The sequence below is a fragment of the Giraffa tippelskirchi genome, chromosome 10 (genome assembly GCF_054371585.1).
Source record: "Giraffa tippelskirchi isolate mGirTip1 chromosome 10, T2T-mGirTip1v1.2.pri, whole genome shotgun sequence".
NCBI classification, from domain to species: Eukaryota; Metazoa; Chordata; class Mammalia; order Artiodactyla; family Giraffidae; genus Giraffa; species Giraffa tippelskirchi.
In genome coordinates, this window is record NC_137284.1 from 78,969,250 (window position 1) to 78,982,191 (window position 12,942).

Sequence of the window (12,942 nt, forward strand, 5' to 3'; positions counted from 1 at the left end):
TATCACTGAATGAAACCACATGACAATCCTAAGTGGAAGGTAGTAAAAATGCTTTTTCCTATTTTTGGTGATAAGAAAACCCAAGGTGAGGTTTGCCCAGACCCAGTATCATTACTTTAAAAACAACAAACAAACCCCTATATTTATTGAGATCAAAAGTTCTGCAATGTCATTAAAAGGGAGAAGATTGAAGGCAGAAGAGACCCTGGGAGAAAAAAAGCTACCTGATTCATCTCAATCACTTTACCCAGGATCTCATTTAAAACCATCCCACACAAGTAAACTAGGTTTAGTGTGAAAAGCTGATAAGGAAGAAGATTTTTCTTCTCTCAAAAGCTTGACTCAAGGCCCAGCCATATTAGAACCTTCAGGAGCCAAGAAATCTGTATTCACAGCTGCCTCACACACTCTCAGCAGCAAGCTAAGAAATTCCTCCTCATATCAAACTTTAAAAATGGTATGTTGGGATTTAGTCCAAATGAGCAATAGTTTTTCATTGGGTTTGAATTTTCTTTTCTTTTTGCTTTAGTGAAATTTCAGGGGGGGGGGCGGGAGTGTGTATATACATACACACATGCGTCCGTTTGCATATGTATCTCCCCCATGGTGTGTTTCAGACTTTCCTTATCTCCTGCAGGGTGCAGAACAACTGGCAGAAACCCACCCTGCCCCTGGCTCTTCTCTTATTCACTCACACCAGGACAGAGTGGTGGTCACTGGCCATAATTCCTTCAGGCTTCCCACCCCTCACCAGAGACATGAGCCACAACCTTTTCTCAGAGCTCAAAGTCCTTGGCTGTACCTTTGAATTAAAAGCTGCACTTAAGGAACTTCTTACACCTGTAAGTCTGTTGATCTTCAGAAACCATGGATGCCACAGAGGAGTCTGTTTTCTCTGTGTGTTGCTGACCCTGCTGTGACCCTGGGTCGGTTTATTTATTTATTTATTTTTTTACCTCCTTGGTCTTGTTTCCACAGTTGTAAAGAGAGTTAAACTATTTATACCATCCTTTGCCTTTTTCACAACAGCAGAACACTCAGGAAGCTTTCTACAGATATGTGTGGTATTTAGTTTTCAGAAAAAGGACTAAGGTTGGAAATATCAATGAAATTATCAGACCATTTCAGAAAGTTCTATCAAATGCAAGAGGGGAAGGGATTATTGCTTGACACTGGAAAATAATGGAGATTTTGTGTGTATGTAACTAGTATCAGAGAAAAGAAAGCTTATTTAAATACCTCAGCTAAATAAGAGTTGGTAGTGAAAGCAGAATGCAAATGAAAAACTATCCCCTATAAAGGACTTCCTTACTGATGCCAGCCACCATCACAAGCCAGTGTCTTGACCAGAGATTGTACGAAATTTGTCTCAGATCTCCAAGTAAACCAATTTATTTCCATAAATGGATTTCTTCTGTTAGAATCAGAGCCTCATGCTTCATATGAACTTAGATGAGAAATTATTACCATAATACAGAGTTTATAGGTAAAAGAGAATTAACAAGGAGAAGCAAAATGTCAAAATTTTGGAACTGATGAATCAAATATCAAATTACTAGATAATGGGTCAGTATGAATGTTTATTAATAACTACATTTTTGCCTTTAAATTAGTTTTCTGACCGCTTCCCTTAGATTACTAAAGAGTGAATCAACTTGGATATTTTAATTTTATAGAAACAAAGATGATTAGAACAAAAACTGGAGCCTTTTGAGACCAATTGGAAAATACACTAGACCAAACTAAAGGTAAACAAAATATCACTAGGTTTAGAATTTAAAGTGCTCAGTTATAATATCTATGTTTACTTCTGTTCCTGGTGGTTTCTTGAAATATTCTGTAGGAATTGTAAAAAGAGAGAGATGTAAAAATTTCATTTGTGCTAAGGTGACTATCCCTGGATTGGCCTTTCTTCCTCTAGGCTGGAAATGTTCATTTGAGCAACATTTTCAAGAGAAATTTTTCCTAAAATTAAAGAACTTCAGCATAGTTGCTCCCTCATGTTAAATAGCTTTAGGAGTGGTAACTTGAAAAACTAGCAAGAATAGTGAGATTAGCAGGCTCTAAGAGAAAATAAAATATCCTGCAGATGATTCTTTATTTTCAGTATTTGAAATGAGTACCATTATAAGATGCAGCTTTAATACTTTGTGATTATGAGTATCCCTGTGCATTGTCTGTTTAATTCATTCTCATAAAATGAAGGAGAGAAAAGCTCAATGGAATAAACTGAGTAGGAGCCATTTCTTATTTGTCACTTATTTAAAATAATAAGTTCCAAAGCAAACAAAAAGTAACTTATTGGAAATTATTGTGCTTTTCCTCTATGATATTTAAAATTTTTTCAGAGACTAAAATTTTTAGAACCTATGCAAATTAAAAATATATTTTGTTAACAAAAATTTTGTAATATGAAAGTAGATGAAGACTCTCATTGATAATAGCAGAGAAGATTATTTAGCTTATTTAGTTTATACCTCCAGTTCTTACCAAAATAAAGCTTTTTAACCTGGTCCTGCAACTTTGAAGTTATTAATAATGTAAATATAGAAGAGATTTTTACTTTATAAAATTTCTGTTCCACTGCAAAAATTTAAATATATTTTTAACAAGAAAAGTCCTTATGGTCTAAAATCAGAACGAATAACGTTTGAAAACAAAGAAGCCAATCAAATTTGGGATGATTTTTCCTTCTGCTTCTTGTGCAGTTGTGTTTTTCATGTTGAAAATCTTTCATGCTGATGACACATTCAAAGGTAGACACACTGTACTTTACATTTTAAGCTTACCTTATTTTTCATTGTTCTTTTTATTTTGTAGTATAATGAACTTGAAGTAATTATGTACCACTTATTCATAGCTTAGACTACACATGTAGGCTGGTCCCAACTAAGTCATTATTTTCCATGAAACCTGTGATTCTTGACACTAGAAATAACCTTTCACTCCTCTGATGTTAGAGTTTTGAAATGTGAATTTGACATAGCACTTTGTATATTGTAAGACATTTATCAGTAAAATTTTTTTACACTTATGTCCTCTATCAGAGTAAACTGATTAGCAAGTCTGATTTATCCTTGTAAATAAAGTAAACTCCAAGTTTGCAGAGGTTTTTTTGTTCTATTTGGTTAGGTCTATGTTGCTTATTGCTAATTTCCCAATACCTAAAATTGTACTTGATACGTAGTATATACTCAATAAATATTTGTTGAATGAACGAATGCATGATACTGTCTAACATCCAGCCTTTTATGAAGCAAGTCTTCAGTTTAAGTTGTAGAACATACAAATGCTGGGGCTTAGGGGTACAAATTCACCCTCTAAAAGACATGTGTTAACCCTGTTTCAAAGAAAAAAACTAGTTACTTTGGGCATTGAGAATATAGACTAACTCTGCAACAAAATAAATCAAAACTCTATTTAGTTTCAAGTTTTGTGAAGGTGCTGAAGAATCTGATTAACTCTGTTATCAGTACAATCACATCAGATAGAGCATCATAAACTTTAATCACTTCATGCACAGACTAACTTCTAAAAAATAAGAATAACTTCTAAAAAATAAGAATAGAGAGCAGAAGTGAATTCAAAGGAAACTTTTGAGACAGTGTATGAATGATTTTTGTGACATTTGGCAACTTACATTGAGTAAGTATAAGGTTTTTATGATACAATCCTATTTTAAGAAAAGAAATGATTTTTCAAAAATTGTCCAGAAAAAGAACCAGTCTATGATCAAAAATTCTTGATTATTACACAGTCATTTTCAAGTTAAATAAGTAAAGTTGCTGAGAACGTCATACAGATTATCAAATGGGATTCTGGAAAGTTACTGTAAACTCTTCCCCTTCTACTTTGAAATAACTGTGATTTTTCAGATATGGAAATCTATGATTTGATTTGTATGGAATCCTTAATTTTTACATTTATCATTTCATGATGGGCAATATCAAACAGCATTATCCAAAATGTAGTAGTACAAAACCATATGGTTTTATTATGTGGTTAGCTAACAAAAATTGTTTATAGAATCACTAGATTCTGAAAATGATGAATCTAGCGATACATTTTTCTGTAAAGACTTGCATGTATTGGATATATTTTGAACTGGACTTGTTCACGTCTACAATTCTCTCTTTAATATATGTTGTGTGTGTGTGCTCAGTCATGTCTGACTCTGAGACCCCCAAGGACTGTAGCCTGCCAGACTCCTCTGTCCATGGAATCTTCCAGGCAAGAAGACTGGAGTGGGTTGCCATTTCCTTCTCCAGGGGATATTCCTGACCCAGGGAATGAACCCGTGTCTCTTACTTACATCGCCTGCATAGGCAGATGGATTCTTTACCACTGCGCCACCTGGGAAACCCTAATCAGTGTCATCCAAAAACATTTGGCGTAGTAGTGTTTTTTTATTTATTCAATAAATATTTGAGCCCCCAAAGGTGTAGGACATTGTGGAGGGCAGAAATTGATATGTGAGATGTGGTCCTTTCTCACCCTGTAAGAGGAGCATATATATGCCATTTATGCAGCCCTTAAAAATGTCAGTGACATACCCTAAAAGCCCTTAACTTTCTTTAATGGCCCATAAAGATTGTTTTTAGGAATTCTTGCAAACCCTTCTTGAATATATGTAAATATGAAATATCAAACTACCTTCAAAAAACAATGACTTTATCAAATGGTTCATCATGTCCCAACAGAGACTGGCAGTAGAGGTCACAAGAAATTCACTACCTACCCTCTAAAGAACTTGGTTTTTTCCAAAGATCTCTCAAGAGTGAAAGTATGCTTTCTAATTCTAAATACCAAACAAGTTCACACTCATCCCACCAGTCCCTTTCAGCAATTTTTGAACCTTAATCATATAACCTCTTATTTTAATGTTCTGGTTTGTAGTGTCTTGGTTCTTTCAATCTGGTACCTTAAGATACTCATTGATGGCTATCTTTGATTATTTATTGCCTTATTCTAGACTTCTGTCTTCCTTTCATTGTTTTCAGTACAACAGTCAACATCCAGGCAGGGGTTCACTATAATTTCATGAAAGGAGAATTTCTATTTTTTCATCTTGCTTCAGTAACGTGAGTATCACCCAGAGTGGATAGATTTCAGGCTTCTTGGACCTGCATCTCAGGCTGCTATTTAAACGCAACTATACACACTAACTTCTCAATCTCTTTCTGAGGTATTGGTTATTGCTTGGAGCAGAGCTCCTCATTTTTCCTCTTACTTACACTGAAGCTTATTTGGTACTCTTTATGTTCTTCTTTTTAAAGTCTTTATTGCTTCTGTTTCATGTTTTGTTTTTTTTTTTGCCCTGAGGCATGTGGGATCTTAGTTCCCTGACCAGGGATTGAATATGTACCCCCTGCATTGGAAGATGAAGTCTTAACCACTGGACCACCAGGGAAGTCCCTGCAGCCCTCCAGGTTCCTCTGTCCATAGAATTCTCCAGCAAGAATACTGAAGTGGGTAGCTGTTCCCTTCCCCAGGGGATCTTCCCAACCCAGGGATCAAACCCAGGTCTCCTGAACTGCAGGCGGGCTCTTTACCATCTGAGCCACTAGGGAAGCTGGTGAGTCAGAAGACACATTTATAGGAATGGATGGAGGAAAAGAAGCTGTAGACTAGTGTGTTAATGTGGTGAAAAAAATCAGCAGCACTGTTCTGTCCCACAGGGGATACTGTGTGCTGGTGTTGTGGTTTAGTGGTGTCAGACTCTTGTGACCTCAAGGCCTGTAGCCTGCCAGGCTCCTCTGTCCATGGGTTTTCCCAGGTAAGAATACTAGAGTGGGTTGCCATTCCCCCCTCCAGGGGATCTTCCCAACCTAGGGATCGAATCCCTGTCTGCTGCATTGGCAGGCAGATTCTTTGCCCAGAGCCACTAGGGAAGCCAAGGATACTCTTACCAACTACTAATGAACATATCAGGTTCATCTCAGTGGTGTCCCACGCGAGCTTGACCTTATAATTTTAGGTAGCTGTTCCCTAATTTGAAAATGACTGGCCTGCACTAAGTGATCTTTAAAGCCCTTTTGAACTCTAGTATTTTACGAATTCCCCTGAAACGGTTAATTGCTACCCAAGGCTGACTTTCCTTATAGCTTATTTGTTGGTGTATAGTATTTAAATACTCTCTAGAGAAACTTATATCACAAGAATACTGGAATAGGTTGCCATTTCCTCTGCCAAGGCATATTCCTGACCCAGGGATTGAACCTGCGTCTCGTGTGTCTCCTTCATTGCAGACAGATTCTTTACCTGCTGAGCCATCAAGGAAGCAAAGGGAAACATATTACAGCCAACATGGAGACATAATTCAGTTGATTTTTGTGGGAACAAATGCAGAATACACAAGAGGATAATAATTTCCATCTAGAGAGTTGTCGTCATAGCAGAACTCATTTTTTGAAAAACCTCACTTATAAATAAGGGTGAGAGGAACAGGGAGTGAGCTTTTGTCCCCCAGGCACCAACCTTTAGAAATTCTAGCATCACTTTAAAAAAATTAACCATTTTGACTACATAATGTACAATTCAGTGATGTTTACTACATTATATAGTTATGTGACCTTCCCATTACTTAGTTTCAGAACCTTCTCCTCACCCCAAGCGGAAACCTGACCTAGCACTACTTTTAAGAACCGAGGGGGCCAACATTTCGCTGGTCATTTGCTCTTGGTTCTACTACATATAAAATTAAACATGAGTTCTAGCCAAACTTTAGTACTCACCTTCACCTTCTGTAGGCTGAAACTATTAAGATTCAAGAAACAAAGACTAATTAAATGCATACCTTAAATAGACATAAAGTATTAAATAATGAGAGAGTTCAATCTAAAGTCAATAGATTCTTGTCTATTATGTGATGGTTTTATCTAACTGGTGATCTTTTAAAAATTTTTTAGACTATTCTGTTTATATAGTTCACAATTTGTTACTAGTTGCACTTTTCTCACACTATGAGACCATAACTTATTTTCTAAAGGATTAATCTGCTGAAAAAGATTCTGTACCTACTTGCATTATAGTTAGCTAAGTGAAATTCCTTGTGCTAGCCAGGAATGGTAATTCACACCACATATGCTATAGAAGGGCTTCCCTGGTGGCTCAAATAGTAAAGAGTCTGCCTGCAATGCAGAAGACCCTGGTTCAATCACTGGGTCAGGAAGATCCCCTGGAAAATGGAATGGCTACCCACTCCAGTATTCTTGCCTGGGAAATCTCATGGACAGAGGAGCCTGGTGGGCTATAGTCCATGGGGTGGCAAAGAGACATGACAGAGAGACTAGTACTTCCAGTTCACATATGCTACAGAAATGCTCTTTGAGGAACTGGGTTAGTCATCTCCCTTTTGTTTTACTTTTTTTTTCTTTCCTTTTTTGCTGCTGAAAACTGGGATTATTTTTACTTTCAAAGCTAAGGTTTTTTTTCAGTTTTTTAAAAAAATTATAATTAAATATGGTTTAGCCACAGTTGTTTCCTTTTTAAGCTATAGGTTGGAAACATTTCAATTTTTATTTAAATAAATTTGTACTTATAGAAACTTTGAAGAAATAGTACAGTGAATCCATATACCTTTTTGATTTATCTTTGTATATATATATACACATTGGTTTTTTGTATGAACTATTTGAAAAAGGCTTCAGTCATCTTGATGCTTCACCCTTTCAGTCTGCATCTTCTAAGAATAATAATAATCTCCCATAGAATCGTTATGCTATTTTTCACAGCTAAGAAAATTAACATTCATTCAATCATATTTGCTAATATACATTATTCAAATTCACTTTCCCAAACTAACCCAAATACCTTTTGTGGATGTTTATTTGTTAGGGTCCAAATGCAGTCAAGTTTTAGGTATAGCCTACAGAAATCATATCTTTTCAATGTCTTTTAATCCAAACCATTCCATCCCCACCCCAGCCTTTCAGGCTGGTTGGTTGTAGAATTTCTCACATTCTGAATTTGTAAGATTAGTTTCTCTGAATTTGTGAGATTAGATTCAGGTTAAACACTTTTGGTAAGAATACTCTTAAAGTTGTAAACCCTACACTTTATTACAATACAGGTTCATGGAGCACTTATGTTATTCCACTATTAATGGTGCTAAGTTTGGTTCTTTTGTTAATGTGGTAACTGCCAGATCTCTCCATTGTAAAGGAATATTTCTTTCTTTGGTGATTTTTTTTCTTTTATGATTATAATGTAGCATGAAACTTTGACTCCATGCAAATATCCTTTTTTCCAACAACCATTCATCCAAGGGTTTTAGAATCCATTGCTAATTGCTGACTGAATTTGTTATTATATTGAGGAATAGATGATGACTTTCTAATTCTATCAGTTATATGTTTACTAACTGGCATCCACCTGTAAAGAACTATCCCACACTTTCTCTGTGTGTGTGTGTGTTAGCCTTCATTTTTAAGATTTTGTGGTGGGGTGTGTGTGTGTGTGTGTGTGTGTGTGCGTCAAACGTGAAGTTTGACCCTTTAATATATTTACAAATATTTTCTGCAGTTTATCATTTTCCTTCAACTTTATGGTATTTGTCATACAGTTTATGTCTCTATGTAATTTATCAATTTCTTTTATTGCAAATGGATTTTGAGTCATAATAGAAAGGATTCTCTCATACTTAGATTATAAAGAAATTTACTTACACTTTCTTTCAAACTGGTATGATTTCATTCCTTTCATTTAAATCATTGCTTCATTCTAATAGAAAATAAAAACAGAACTACAAAAACGAATAGCTATTAAGAGAATTCCCTGGCAGTCCAGTGGTTAGGATTCTGCATTCTTACTGCCAAGGGCCCAGGTTCAATCCCTGGTTGGGGAACTAAGATCCCACTAGGTCATGTGGCATGGCCCCAAAAAACAAGAACAAAAAAAGGACAGTTATTGAATTTGTCAAGAGTCATTAGACAACTGTGGAGATAATCATATGATTTTTCTCCTTAGACTATTACTATGATGAATTTAGTATTAAACATCCTTGTATATACAGAATTAATCCTCTTTGGTGTATTTGTTTTAAATGCTGTTAGGATTCTACTTGCTAATAACTCATTCAGAATATTTGCATTGTCATCTTAAATGAAATTGGTCTGCAGTTTTCTGTTTTGTGCCACTTTTAAGTTTAGATATCAATGGTAAACTTAATTCACAAAACAATTTGGATTTTTTAAAAAGTTTTCTGAAATAATCTGGATAACTGTGGTATTATCTGGTTTTTGAGTCAGAATTACCCTTGGAAATCACCTGGGCCTGGCACTTTTTCCTGAATTAGTTCTGCTCAGCTGATACCTCCAGTTCAAATCCATCACAGCAGAGACCTCCCTTACCTTCCCTTACTCTGTATTTCTATGTATTTCTATCTTCCTTCTCTCACAAAAATATGGGCTGCCAACATCAATATTTCAACTCATTATTTTCAAATTATGCACAGCTTCAATTCTATTAAGTCCAAAAGGCCGTGTTTTTTTCATTTGGGGAAGGTTATGAACACCTTTTAGAATCTAGTGGGAGCATTAAACTCTTTCTTTAGAAAAATAAAAACAAACACAGCTAGTTCTAAATACATATTCAACGGCTCAGGGTTTCTCTAACACTACCCCCAAGCCAAGGACCCTAAGTTAAGACTCATTTCCTTAAACTACCCCCTGTAAGGAGTATCTTGTTCTAAAGAAAATTCAGTTATTAGATGGAGAGTTGGGGTAGATCACTGTAAGACATTACTCAACCCTGAGGTTCCAATTTAGAATGTTTAACTGAATGATAAAACAAAACAAAGCAGTGTGAAAGACTGACCAAGCATTTATGGACTACTTATCCAAATGACCAATTTTAAAGGACTATATGAATTTAAGAATGGCAACTGAGAGATGCTTCCAGGTAAGAGGGTCCCTCTCTCTTTTTTCTTGAATAATTTTCTACAAAAATTTGTTTTTTTTCAGATATTGAGAATTATTTTTCACTGAATTTGATGAAGTATACCTACCACTCCATATTTTAAAATTCTACATTTTATCTTCAGAGTTAAAAAAAATCACAATTTGATTACATTATTTTAGATAGATAAAAACACGTATGTTTTTTAAATTGAAACAGTACTAAAAACCGTACTGTGAAATTAAAGCCTCCCTTCGGTATGTGACCTGCAGTCAACTAGTTTCCCTCCCAAGAGGGAATGTCCATGTCATATGTATTTCCAGAGTACTTACAGCAGGCATTTTCATATTTCCATTTCATGGGTGAACACATACGTGGGTGAACATACTTAGAGATACAGGAATGCCAGCATAGAATATATATTGTACTACACCTTGTTTTTCACTTTACCCATATATTTTGTTGGTTATATCAGTACATATAGATTGTATCATTTTCTTAATGTTTTTCATTTTTTGAATGACTAAATAGTTTTGAGTAGGTTGCCATAATATAGTTTTACTAGTTTTCTGTTGATGGACATTTAAGTTGCATCAATAAGGAATTTCATACGTGAATATTTGTGCCCACGTTTATGGATATCTAAGGTATATTTCTAGAAGTAGCTATTAAAATTATTTTGGTTGTTTTTGGTGGTGCTGCTCAGCTTGCAGGTATTTAGATCCCAGATCAGAGACTGAACCCAGGCCCTCAGCTGTGAAAGTGCTGAGTCCTAACCACTGGACCCTCAGGGAAGTCCCACTATTTAAAAGCAAACTCTTCATATTATATAGTTTGGCAATTAGTAAGTAAAATAAGTGTATATCTTTGGGTGTATCTTAAGATATAAACCCAATTTAAAATGTTAGTTTTTAAAATGTATTAGTATCCTATTCTCCAGAGATGACTTAGAATTCTAAATTTAAATGTCCAATTCAGATTTGGAGTACTGTATACTATAAACATATTGAACTCAAACTTTGGCCCATTTCTATAATATTCATGTTAAGATTTGGTAAAGTTTTATTTATTTTTAATTTTTTGGCAGCATGCAGGATCTAGTCAGAATTTCCTGACCAGGGATCAAACCTGTGCCCGCTGTGCCCGTTGCAAGTGTAGAGTCTTAACCACTGGACAGCTAGGGAAGTCCCAAGATTTAGTAAAGTTTTGATCAGCTCTTGGAGTGATCTGGTTAATTAAATGTTCTCATCAATTGACTTTTAGTCAGAAACTCTTTTATTTCAACCCTTGAAGTTTTAAAAATGTGTTTGCTTCCTGCTTTTACTCCAATGAACAACTTTTAACAATCTGCACAGACCTTAACATCTAACTGTATTTGATTGTGGAAATTATAGGACCTTTACTAAACAGTCTAAAAGTCATGGAATGAAAATTGTTTCACTAAATAAGATTTTAGCACTTCGTTTTTTTATGACACATCTTTGTCACCTAGAAGTAGAATAACCCTTAGCTTAGTGAGAACTTAACTTCTATGCTGTGCCGTGCTCAGTCGCTCAGTCATGTCCGATCTTTGCAGCCCCATGGGCTGTAGCCCATCAGGCTCCTCTGTCCATGGGGATTCTCCAGGCAAGAATACTAGAGCGGGTTGCCATTCCCTCCTCCAGGGGATCTTCCCAACCCGAGGATTGAATCCAGGTCTCCTGCACTGCAGGCAGATTCTTTACCACCTGAGCTACCAGGGAAGCCCTAGTTAACTTTTACTTAAATTCAAATACAACATACTTTTTTCACACCAATTCAGTCTGTCTGGAAAGCCAATCTACAGAATTAATTCTCTAATATGGTAAGTACTAAAGAAGTACTAAGAATAATTATTGATATGAAAAGGATTCTGTGCTCTGTAACTGTTGAAGTAGATTAAAAATATAAACCCTGACTGTACATATTTAATAAAAAATCATACTTAAAAGTGAATATAAAGTGAAGTGAAGTCGCTCAGTCGTGTCCGACTCTTTGCGACCCCATGGACTGTAGCCTACCAGGCTCCTCCGTCCATGGGATTCTCCAGGCAAGAGTACTGGAGTGGGTTGCCATTTCCTTCTCCAGGGGATCTTCCCGACCCAGGGATTGAACCCGGGTCTCCTGCATTGGAGGCAGACGCTTTAACCTCTGAGCCACCAGGGAAGTTAAAAGTGAATATAGTTTTATGTAAACTATACAATAAAACTGATTTAAAGAAGAGCTACAGGAATGATTGATCAATGGTATGAATCCCCATGACTGAACAAAATGAAACCATCTAAAAGTCATATTTTAAAAAGAATAAAAGACAATACTAAATCATGGTTTGCATTTTATGTCTTTTTAGTTTCCTTTATTCCTCAGTCTTATCTTTCATGACATTGGCATTTTTGAAGCATACAGTGATTTTATAGAAAGCCTCTCAATTGGGAGTTACTTCTCCCATGATTAGAGTCAAGTTATATTTTGTGGACTGTCACAAAAGTGATATTGTCATTAGTGTTTCGTATGAGGAAGCACGTGATGTCCATCAGCTCCATTACTGTGATGTTACCTTTGATCACTTGGTTAAAAGACCTCTGCCAGGTTTCTCCAGTATACAATTAGAGCTGACTCTTGAACAATGTGAATTTGAATTGTACAGGTCCACTTTTATGTGGATAAGTTTCCAGTAGCAAATACTACAGCACGACATGGTCCTGGTTGGCTGAATCCAAGGGCACCGAGGAAGTGCAGATACAGAGGTTTAACTGTAAATTGTACAGAGACTAGCCCCTGTGTTGTTCAAGGGTCTACTGTACAAACTATTTCCCTTTGTAATTACCAATTATCTTCAGGGGAAAAATTTTTCAGACTCTGTTTTTCTCATTATTCCTCACACCTTTACCCTAGTTTTGTTATCCATGAAAGAGTCTTGCTTAATTATTACTATCATGGTTGCCAAATGGTAATGTATAGCTTCATTTTTCACATTTAGGTATCTAATCCACCGGTTCGGTTCAGTTCAGTCGCTCAGTCGTGTCC

At 35.9% G+C, this 12,942-nt stretch overlaps 1 non-coding gene across 1 annotated transcript; it reads right to left on the minus strand.

Annotated features, from left to right (window-relative positions):
• Nucleotides 1-12,009: 12,009 nt before the first annotated feature.
• Nucleotides 12,010-12,081, minus strand: TRNAW-CCA (transfer RNA tryptophan (anticodon CCA)). Its single transcript has one exon. It is a non-coding gene; the product is annotated as a tRNA-Trp (tRNA).
• Between the last annotated feature and the right edge of the window lie 861 nt (nucleotides 12,082-12,942).